This window comes from Elephas maximus, chromosome 10, assembly GCF_024166365.1.
Source record: "Elephas maximus indicus isolate mEleMax1 chromosome 10, mEleMax1 primary haplotype, whole genome shotgun sequence".
In the NCBI taxonomy this organism is placed as follows: Eukaryota; Metazoa; Chordata; class Mammalia; order Proboscidea; family Elephantidae; genus Elephas; species Elephas maximus.
In genome coordinates, this window is record NC_064828.1 from 100,664,363 (window position 1) to 100,675,894 (window position 11,532).

At 37.5% G+C, this 11,532-nt stretch overlaps 1 non-coding gene across 1 annotated transcript; it reads left to right on the plus strand.

Moving 5' to 3' along the window:
* Nucleotides 1-7,550: 7,550 nt before the first annotated feature.
* Nucleotides 7,551-7,621, plus strand: TRNAG-CCC (transfer RNA glycine (anticodon CCC)). The gene has a single exon. It is a non-coding gene; the product is annotated as a tRNA-Gly (tRNA).
* Nucleotides 7,622-11,532: the final 3,911 nt, after the last annotated feature.

The window sequence follows — 11,532 nt, forward strand, 5'->3', positions numbered from 1 at the left end:
TCCTATTCACTTCCTTTGATTTACATATGATTATTATCTCAATTTTAAAAAGAAGAAAACCATGCCGTTAAGCAATTTTCCCAAGATTACACTTTTCAAATAGCCCAGCCATAACTCAAACCATAATCTTATTCCAAGCCCTGTAGATTTTTCATATGTTGTAATAAAATCAATAGACATGATTTCTCTCAGCTCATCTGCAAGTATTCACAAATATTTTTCATACTTAGACTCATTTTTCATTTGGTGCTTTACCAGGTCTTTATTTTGTTTTCTACGTATCTTTTCTTTTTTTCTGATTCAAGAGGAGGAAATACATATTCATTTATTCACTTACTTACCCATATGTTGAACAAGCATTTAGTGAATACATTCACTGCGCAAGATATTCTGTTGTAAACAGTGTCTTGACCTTCAGGGAAATCCGATATACTTGTGCAGAGGCGATGCGACACTTGCACTATCCTGTATCTCAAATTTCCATGATCTTAAACACCACCTCAATGCTAATAACTCCAAATGTAAACACCCAGCGCTGACCTCTCCACTGAAGACCAGAGTGCTATATGCAAGTGCCTGCTGAATATCTCTGCTTATATATCCAAAAGGCTTTGCATATTTAAAATGGGCGAAACAGAACTCTGGATACGCCATGCACCCCCATTCGCCAACACTGCTCCTGTCCTCTTCACAATCACTGCATAGTAATGCCACCCACAAAGTTACTCCTGCCAAAAGGAAGCAAGCATCTTTGTATCCTCTTTATCTCTCATCCTTTGTATACAAATCCATCAGCAATTCATGCCAAATTCACCTGCAAACTCCATTCTTGACCTAACTGCTCTCCAGCTCCATTCCTAATACCCTAGTTTGGACTACTGTCTACTGAAGTAACCTCTTTCCCTTAAATCCTGAGAATATTTGTACCAATTGCTTTAACATTATTTCTTGCAAATTGCAACACTTGATTGTTTTGGTTGTTTCCATTGAACATTTTTTCTTCTTTCTTTTTACTATGGCTCACAATTCTCTGTTTCAGGTCTAGTAATTTTTCTGTATACCGGACATTGCAGATGATGTGTGTATGGAGATTCTTAATTCTATCTTCCTTTGAAGAGTGCTGATTTTTATCATAGCCAGCAGTTGAATTGCTGGTTTATCATCTTGAACTTTGTTTTATGCTTTGTTATGGCAGAAGCGTTTTATTTTTGCCCTTAGCTATAAGGTAAATATCATAGACCTGGGACCTCATCTCGGACATAATCCTGGGACTTTACCTTTGCTCTTAAATTGTGGCCCCTGTAGGGCTTTAGAGAAAATTCTGAGATTTACTAGGTCCTCTAATTTTTTTTCTTTTTCGTAATTAGGCTGGATTTAAAGGCCAATTTCATTGTCATGTGCTGTTAGCAGAAGCTAAAATCTCTGCTCAACTCTTTCAGCCTGCCTTTCTTCTGGGACTACTGGAATCTCCCCAACACATAAACATGCATTTTAGGAGACATCCAAGTCTATGAGGTAGGTATGTATGCAGATCTAGAGGCACCTTCTTGGTAGCCCCCACCTTGTCCAGGATTACCTCCCCTCAGTTTCCAGCTTTTCTGGCAGCCAAAGAACTCCATTTTCTTCTACCTCAAGCTGTAAGACTGCAATTTTGTACTTGAGGCTTAGCCAACCAAAGCGTACTGCATACACTGGCGAGCGCCTTCAGAGGGGAAAGCTATTTTGTGTGGGTGTGTGGGTGTGTGCGCATGTGTATATGCTTATATACACATGTATAAATATATATCTATTGTGATCGTTAAGAATGTGTATCAACTTGTCTGGGTCATGATTCTCAGTGGTTTGGCAGTTATGATATAGTTTGGCAGTTGTATGATGATGTGATCACTTCCATGATGAAATTTGATATAATGTGATCACCTCCATGATGAGATGTGCTGTGAGCCACCAATCAGTTGAAAGGGAGCTTCCCCGGGCTATGGCCCACATTGAATATAAGTGGACTTTCTGGCAAGGCATGCATGTTTCCGCTTGCTCTAGATCCTGCAGCTGCCTCTCCTATACTTATGAACTCTGGTTCTTGGCACCTGAGCTAGCAGCTTACCTGCTGTCTTACTTGCCTGATCTTGGGGTTCGTTGATCTTCACAGCCTGTGAGCCAATAGCCCTGCTGTCTGTCTTGTCGATCTTGGGTTCACCAGCCCATATGGCTATTTGAATCAGGAGAAGCCTCTATCCTGACCCTGGGACTTGGGATATTTAGCCTCTACAACTGAGTGAGTCATTTTCTTGATATAAATCTCTCTCTCTTTCTATATATACATACATATATATATATTTATTTTGAGTCGTGTTACATCAGCAAATGAAAGTCCCAAAAGCTTGACTCCATCCACGTTATTAAGGTTGACTCTACTTTGAGGAGGCAGCTCTTTGCCAGTCATCTTTTGAGTGCCTTCCAACGTGGGGGGCTCATCTTCCAGCACTATATCAGACAATGTTCCACAGCTATTCCTAAGGTTTTCACTAGCTAATCCTTTTCAGAAGTAGAATGCTTGGCCCTTCTTCCTAATCTCTTAGTCTGGAAGCTCAGCTGAAACCTATCCTCCATGGGTGACCCTGCTGGTATCTGAATACCAGTGGCATACCTTCCAGCATCACAGCAACACGCAAGCCCCCAAAGTATGACAAACTGACCGGCACATGGGGGTACATATGGTGACTATGAGGCAGAACCAACTTGACGACACCTAACAATAGCAACATATATATATTTATATGCTATACTTAATCTGACTAAATATATGTAGATATATAGATGTCTTAGGCTGGGTTCTCTAGAGAAGCAAAACTAGTATAAAATTTTATACTAGTTTTGCTTCTCTAGAGAACCCAGCCTAAGACATCTATATATCTACATATATTTAGTCAGATTACCTCCATTTTCTGCCTGCTTTATTTTTTTCTCCATTGCCTTCGATTTATTTATTTTAAATATTTTGTCCAGATTTATGATTGTTGTTGAAGAGAGAGCCCTACCAATACTGGAACTTGAGCTCTTTCATAATGTTTTTGTTGCTGCTGTTGTTTTAATGTAAAACATATCATGGCTACTTCTCTTCTTAAAACTTACCGCTAACATCTCTGTTCACTTGGAATGAAATCTTAGCACATGGCCTACATGAGGGCTTCTTAACCTTGCCTGCTCAGTGAACTACACGGAGAGCTTACCAGTGCCTTGGTCATACTCCCCAAGTAATTCTAACAGGCAAGGATTCAAACCACCACCTTACATAATTTTCTCCCTGCCTACTGCTACACTTTCTCAATCAGTTTCTTCCTTGCTTACTATAGTCCAGTCATGCTGGCATTGTGTCTGTATCTAAAACAAAAAACATTGCACTTACTCTTTCCAGTTCCTGAAATCCTTGCCCTCGTATCATTTGCATTCACATATTAACTTAAATGTCACCTCCACAGCGTTTATTTTCCCTCACTTCATAACAGTAATCACAATCTATCACATAACTTTTTAAAATTATTTTTATAGCATTTTCATCATAGCACCTCTTACAGTCATAAATTACTTTATATGTTTATTTATTTTTACTTATTAATTACCTGTTATCCACCTCCAACACACACTATAAACCCCGTCATCTTCGAGTCGATTTCTACTCATAGAGACCTTATAGAACACAGTAGAACTACCCCATAAGGTTTCCAAAGAGCAGCTGGTAGATTCAAACTGCCCACTTTATGGTTAGCAGACTAGCTCTTAAGCACTGTGTCACCAGGCCTTCACACACACTATAGGGTAGTCTTTATGAAAGGAGAGAAGTTTTCAAATATGCTATCTACTGTGTCTACAACATTTCAACAATTAGAATGCAGGAGGTACTTGTATGTAAATATTTGTTCAGAAAATGATATAATGTATGAGCTAATGAAAGGCCATATATTCAATAACAGAAGTACAAGAAAGCTGTGTTGGAGAAATATGTTCCTAAAACAAATATCGTAATATCATAATACAGCACTGGCTGTCACAGAGGTCTTTCTTAGGATCCTTGTCCTGTTTTTTATTTTGTATACACACAAGAGGAGTCCCTGGATGGTGCAAATGGTTAACAAGTTCAGCTGCTAACTGAAAGGCTGGAGGTTCCATTCCACACAGAGGTGCCTCAGCAGAAATGTTTGGTGATTTACTTCCAAAAACTTAGTCTGTAAAAACCCTATGGTGCACGAGTCTACTCTGACACACATAGGGTCACAAGGAGTCGGAATCAATTCTACGGCAACTGTTGTTGTTTGTTTTCGTACATTTATGAAGGTAACCCCGGTCCTGAAATTGACTAAAATTGGTGTGCTTATGTATTCCATATTTTACTTTTAAACATTACTTTAGTGGCCAGTTATATTCACTGTATCACATTTGGGTTAGGAATTCTAATTTAGGACATGATGGCAATATTTTCACCGGATTGGTGAAAACAGGTGTATCTCTATCCTTACACATCAATTCCCACCAAGCTCTTCTCTAAGGAAACTGTTGGAGAAATTGCATTGAAGACCTCTTCACCATACCTAACTTTACTTGCGCTCCAGCACAAGAAGGACAATGCGAATGTCCAAATTCAAAGAGATGAAGGTAAAATGTTCTCTTTTTCAACACATGAAAGCATCATTTGCAAGCATCTCTCTCTGGCTTCAGCAATAAAATGAGAAGCACTGAGCTCATAGCCTCATCAACAATTAGATCTTTAGACTACAAGAAAGTTCTTTATTATGTTGATATAAAAGTCACTTCCCTGTCATGCCTACCCATGGCTGCTAGCTCCACTACGTGGAACAGCACAGATGGCATCTCTTTATGTACAGGAACATTCATATGAAGCCAACAAGCTTGTCTACTCTTAATCTTCTCTCCCTTGCAATAACTTTGTCCAGAACCATCATGAGATGCTAACAGGACATGAATTCTGAACTCTTCACTTTTCTAGTTGCTATCTTCCTAGATTCTTTCAATATTATGGTTGACCTTAAAACATGGCCCCCATGAAACATCACATGAGGCCTGACCACCAAGTAAAACATACTTACTCCACGTGATCATCGAAGCCATAGCCACTCTTGTAGTGAGGGGAAGGTGGAGTTTCTTTACATTAAACATAAGAGAGCCTCAAGAACCATATAACTTGCTTGCTTAATTCATTATTTCTGACTGTGCCTGCAGTCTGACTTGTTTTTTTTTGTTTTTTTGTTATCCTTCTGAAAGCAAATACCCCAAGACAGAAAACAAACAACCTAAGGAAAAGCTCTCTGGTTGCACTGATTGGCTACTGGTAAACTGATCCCTAATGATGCATAAAGTAGGGAATATAAAGAAAACAAGCAAGGTTCTGAAATGGACTAAACATACAAATAATGCAGCCACCCCTTAAAGGACTTTCAATGTGTTTTTATTTTATTATTTTTTAATGGAGATGAGGGAAGCAAATCGATGTTTCCATCAGAGAAAAAATACCCTTTAAGTGCAAAGCATTTTTCTGAAGCTCCTTCCAACCCCAGTGCAGTGACATCACCAGAAGAGGGATTATTCAACTAAAGGGGATCATTACCTGTCATTTGGATTCTCTGCACTGAACAAGCAATTTATCTGTCAGAGATGAATGGAGTTTTTAAAATGAAGGTCTAAAACATGCTTACAACTCCTCTTGGTGCTCCTGACAAATAGAAATATTGGTTTTCCCTGAGGAGAGAGGCTTGAGCTGTTTATTTCCACGAGAAAATAAATAAGTAGTCTTTAAAAAGTCTTTAATAGATGTTTTCTTTGTCTCCAATCTCATATCACATGTTTAAACTAATTCTATCCAGGCTTATTTCCCCCTATTCTCAGCATTATTGCTGCAGGATTGCAATGGTTTCAATAATCACCATTTTTGTTCAAATATATGACAAGTAAGAGGCATTGATAAGTAGTGAAATAAATATTTGATAAGGGGATATGATCTACTTTGCAATAGTGGCTCTGACCATTTTTGCCATTAAATTTAAGGTCAGTTTCTTTCAAGTGATTAAATTTGTCCTAGAGCATCTGAAGAATGATAGAAAGAAGATAAGTGGAAAAAAGAGAGAAGCCGTTCTGCCTACTCAGTTAGAAACAAAGTTGGTCTCCACTAAATTGAACCTAACTCTGAAGGGAGCTAATCAGATTTTCTTCAAATTAACAGTTCACTGGGTAAACAGATAAAAGGTTACTTTTAAGATAAATGTTCTTAATATCAACTCAATAAGATGGTGAACTTGATCTGTTGTGTTCTTTCCCAGTACAAGCATCACAAATCACCTATGGATTTTTTAAAAAGAAAATCGAGAACTTAAAGGTTTCTTACCTCAGAACTATAATTTTGAGTGAGCTTTGGAAAACACTTTGGATTAATTTTTCATTATAATAATGTTTCTGTTGAAAAATGGTATTCTGAAGTTACAAATAGATGCAGTATGTACATATTCCTCTAACTCTATAAAATCTTTTTTTTTCTATAAAATCGTGAGGCAATTTTCTTAAACTTTTTACTAGAAATACACAACTCCGATTGGCAAATGTACAGTTTTTATGCTTCTTTGAAATTTTTAGGATAAAATGATATTTATACATTTAAATTTAAACTAGTCTTCCCCCCACCCCACACCTCATCTTTTTTTGTTCCAGCCCAGTAAACACAAAGTGATTTCTATCCTTCTATATGTTTATATTTACATAGATGTACCTATTGTTGTTGTTAGGTGCCATCGAGTCGATTCCGACTCATAGCGACCCCATGCACAACAGAACGAAACACTGCCCGGTCCTGAACCATCCTTACAATCGTTGTTATGCTTGAGCTCATTGTTGCAGCCACTGTGTCAATCCACCTCATTGAGGGTCTTCCTCTTTTCCACTGACCTTGTACTCTGCCAAGCATGATGTCCTTCTCCAGGGACTGATCTCTCCTGACAACTTGTCCAAAGCATGTAAGACACAGTCTCGCCATCCTTGCCTCTAAGGAGCATTCTGGCCGCACTTCTTCCAAGACAGATTTGTTCGTTCTTTTGGCAGTCCATGGTCTATTCAATATTCTTCACCAACGCCACAATTCAAAGGCGTCAACTCTTCTTCGGCCTTCCTTATTCATTGTCCAGCTTTCACACGCATATGATGTGATTGAAAATACCATGGCTTGGGTCAGGCGCACCTTAGTCTTCAGGGTGACATCTTTGCTCTTCAACACTTTGAAGAGGTCCTTTGCAGCAGATTTGCCCAATGCAATGCGCCTTTTCATTTCTTGACTGCTGCTTCCTTGGCTGTTGACTGTGGATCCAAGTAAAATGAAATCCTTGACAACTTCAATCTTTTCTCCGTTTATCATGATGTTGCTCATTGCTCCAGTTGTGAGGATTTTTGTTTTCTTTATGATGAGGTGTAATCAATACTGAAGGCTGTGATCTTTGATCTTCATTAGTAAGTTCTTCAAGTCCTCTTCACTTTCAGCAAGGAAGGTTGTGTAAGCATTGGTGGTTCAGTGGTAGAATTCTCACCTCCCACGTGGGTGACCGGGGTTCGATTCCCAGCCAATGCTGATGTACCTATATACACCCATGAATGTACACTATAATAGACAGTATAAACTCCCAGTGGCATTGAGTCAATTCCAACTCATAGCGACCCTATGTTTTCTTTTACATAAAATGTTTGTAAAATTACACCATACTATACTGTATGTTGTAAAAGACAACATACATATATATATATATATGTCCTTCTGCAACTTACTTTTTCACTTAGTATTATAGTTTTGAAACTTCTAAAGTGGTAAAATTCCATACCGGTATGTAGAACTATAAAGAATACACTTTAATTGCTGCATACGATTTTAATATAAAATATGTCATAATTTATTTATCCATTCCCATACTGGTGAATATTTTAGCTTTTCTCAAATGTCCCCTTCTGTAAACAATGCTCCAGTAATATTGTCACAGCCTGATTCATGTGTGCAAGATTTTCTCTAGGTCATAGGATTGGAAAGTGTGGGACATAGATGCCTGGGGAATCTGATATCTTTCCAGAAGGTTCAAATGATGAAAACTCTTTTCATAATAATGCTGAGGCATGATCTGTCTTTTCATTCTCATTCACTTAAAAGAGTCTAGTGGAGTTTTCCAGACACTACATGACATGTGATGACATCACTGTACTGATGACTAATAGAATGTGTGCTTGTGTATTCTTGTGTTTAATACTATGGAAAATATTAATGTATAAAACCCACATGGTCTCTGGCGTAGTCGATTTTTAAGAGTGTGAAGTGACCTGAAATCCACAGCTTTGAGAACGACTGAGAGAAGCAGTATATACTTAGGAATGAAAGTTTCGTGAAATAACCAAGTACTTTTCGAAGTACATGTAATACCTGACATTCTCATAAAGATTCCCTCTTCCTCCACTTTCTTACCTGGTATTATAAGACTGATTGGTTTTTGCAGAAATAATAGTTTCTCAAAGTGCTGTTTATCAGGTTTTTTTCTTTATTTTGTTTTGTCTCATTTTTTAATTGTGAGCTATTTCAAATCATGTAAAAATATAACATTGATATAGCTATTGCCCATATTTAATGAATGTTAACATTTTGCCATATTTGCTTTGTGTATTTTGCTAAGAAAGTTCAAAAAATTTGAATTAATGTTCTTTTACTGAAAAAGACACACTATCCTTCTAACCATGCTTGAATTTTGTTTAGTCAATGGATAAGTGTATAAATAATATATAGTAAGGATTTCATTTTTTTATCTACAAAAATGACGTATTATACATATCTTTTTGCAACTTGTTTTTTTTTTTCACACAGTATTGTTTTTATGATTATTTCCCTGTTGATACTGGTGGATATTATTTATTCATCAAAACCAGCTCCACGGGATTCTATAGTGAAAATATATAGCAATCTTTAGTTTTACTTTTCTTTATTTAAGACTATGGTGGTTATTTCTAGATTGTTCACTGTCCTATGAATAAAGGCAAGCCATCAGAGAGTCTAAGAGAAAAGTGATATGAGCATATACACATTTTAAAAGGCCACTCTGACTCCTATGGGGACAATGGACTGGAGTAGAGTTGGAATGGACACAAAGAAGCTACTGCAGTTATTGCCATGAGTTATGTTAGTAGCTTGAACCAAGGAAGTGTCAGGGAAGGCAGGAAAAAAAAAATTGAGATTTAGAGTTATTTTGTAGTTAAAAAATCAACAAAATTTGACATAACATTTTGAGTGTACTTGATGAGGGAGAGAGAGAAATGTAATTTAGACAGTACTGATTGCATATTTGGAGCCCTGGTGCTGCAGTGGTTAAGAGCTACGGATGCTAACCAAAAGGTTGGCAGTTCAAATCCACCAACCCCTTCTTAGAGACTCTATGGGGCAGTTCTATTCTGCCCTGTAGGGTCGCTATGAGTCAGAATTGACTTGACAGCAAGTCAATTTGGTTTCTTTTTGGATTACATATTTGTTTTTGTTAAAAGAAATGTAGAAAGGTCCTCTGAAGGATATACAGAACCATAGATCCAGTATTTCTCTTAAAATCGCCTCCTGTGCTAGTCAGAGTTGTCTTTCTGGGATCTTTGTTTCACTAGAAATTCCTATTTTTCCTCAAAGTCTTTATCACAAATACAGTAGTGCCTCTCTCCTCCCTCCTATCCTTGAGCTTATCCTTGAATTCTTGCCACTCACTCTATATCCTTTTCTTCATCAATGCTTCTATCCTTATTAGTCTTTTCACTTTGTCATGGATAAGCCACTCCTTCAAAGACCAGTGCAAAAGTCACTTTTCACCCACCCTCCAGCAAAGTCAGTTGCATCCATATCCATGTCCACACAGCACTCTATTACAGAGCTGATTTTTTTTTGTTACTTTCTTTTTGTTTTTAATTCTTTTTGTTTGTTTCTGTAAGATGCATAGTTTCCATTGATCTTTATATTTATGGACACAGTAGGTACTCAACATATGTTACTTAGTATGCAAATTGTTAACACGCTTGGCTGCTCACCAGAAGTTTGGAGGTTCAAGTCCACCCAGAGGCACCTCAGAAGAAAGGCTGGTGGTCTACTTCCGAAAAATCAACCACTGAAAATCTTATGGAGCACAGTTCTACTCTGACACAAATGGGGTCACCATGAGTCAGAATTACTTGACCACAACTGTTTTCATTTGTATTCATATTAGCGTTAGTATTGCTATGGTATTGGTAAAAGGATTAGGATTATAAGCACTCACTATGTGCCATCCACTGTTTGAGGCACTGAAGTTCAGGCTTACATATTAAATGGGACATGTCTGCCTTGCTCCTGAAAACAATAGCCACAAAAACATAAACTGAGTTTCAGTTATGCTTAGCTGTTGGGCTCCTCTCTGGGTCTCTCCTCTCAGGGATTTTCACCCTTACTTTACAATAGCTCATTCTGAACGCTCTGGTTTTACCAGCCCCAAACACAATGGGGTTTTTTTATGGGAGATTTAGGACAGACTAGTTTTTTTTTTTTTTTTTTTAGGACAGACTGGAGTCTACTAAAACTTGTTGTCATTAGGTCCATTCCAACTCATAGCAACCCTATAGGATAGAGTAGAACTGCCCCATAGAATTTCCAAGGAGTGCCTGGTGAATTCGAACTGCTGACCTTTTGGTTAGCAGCTATAGCTCTTAACCACTACACCACCAGTGTCTACTAGTAGCAGGGCAGAAATCAGGAAAAGATGAAAATTCTAGGCTAGTCTCTTCCTCTAAGTATATTCTATCCTCCATCTGCCTGCATTTGTCTGCTGTCTGGCACCTTTATGTTTTGTCTTATTTTTAATTTTGTTTAAGTTTATAATTCTTATCTGCAGGAGAATCAGTTCAGTCCAAGCCAAAAACCAAACCCACTGCCGTCAAGTCGATTCTGACTTATAGCAATCCTAAAAAAAAAAAAAAAAAAACCTATAGGAGCCACTTATTCTGCTGTGCTTATTTCCTTGTTTGCCCATCCATGTCACAAGTTGTAACCCTTTTGAGGAAAAAAATTTTGACATTCCTTTGTTTCCTCTAATAATATAAAATGATAAACAACAGGAAATTCTTTGTAGAACTGTACCAAAATGATAGACACTTAATATGTTCTTTAAATTCTTCAAAGCTGGGAGAGTTGTAGTTTTATTTTTCCTCAACCTTAAAACATTTATCGTGTATCAATATCATATACGTAGATGTTAGATTATTTTCAGTGCCTTTTAAAACTAAAATATTGGCAATTAAATACTCACTGGAAAAATTTTCTATGTAGAGACATAAATACAACAGCAGCTCACAGATTATGAAATAATATCTGGGGAAAATATTGCTATAAAGCAGGCACAATAAAAATGCTACATTAAACATTTAGACTAGAAGCGTTGGGAATAAGAAAAGGTTTTCGATTAAACAGGAATTTGCTCCGACTAGTCTCCCTGCATTTTCAGG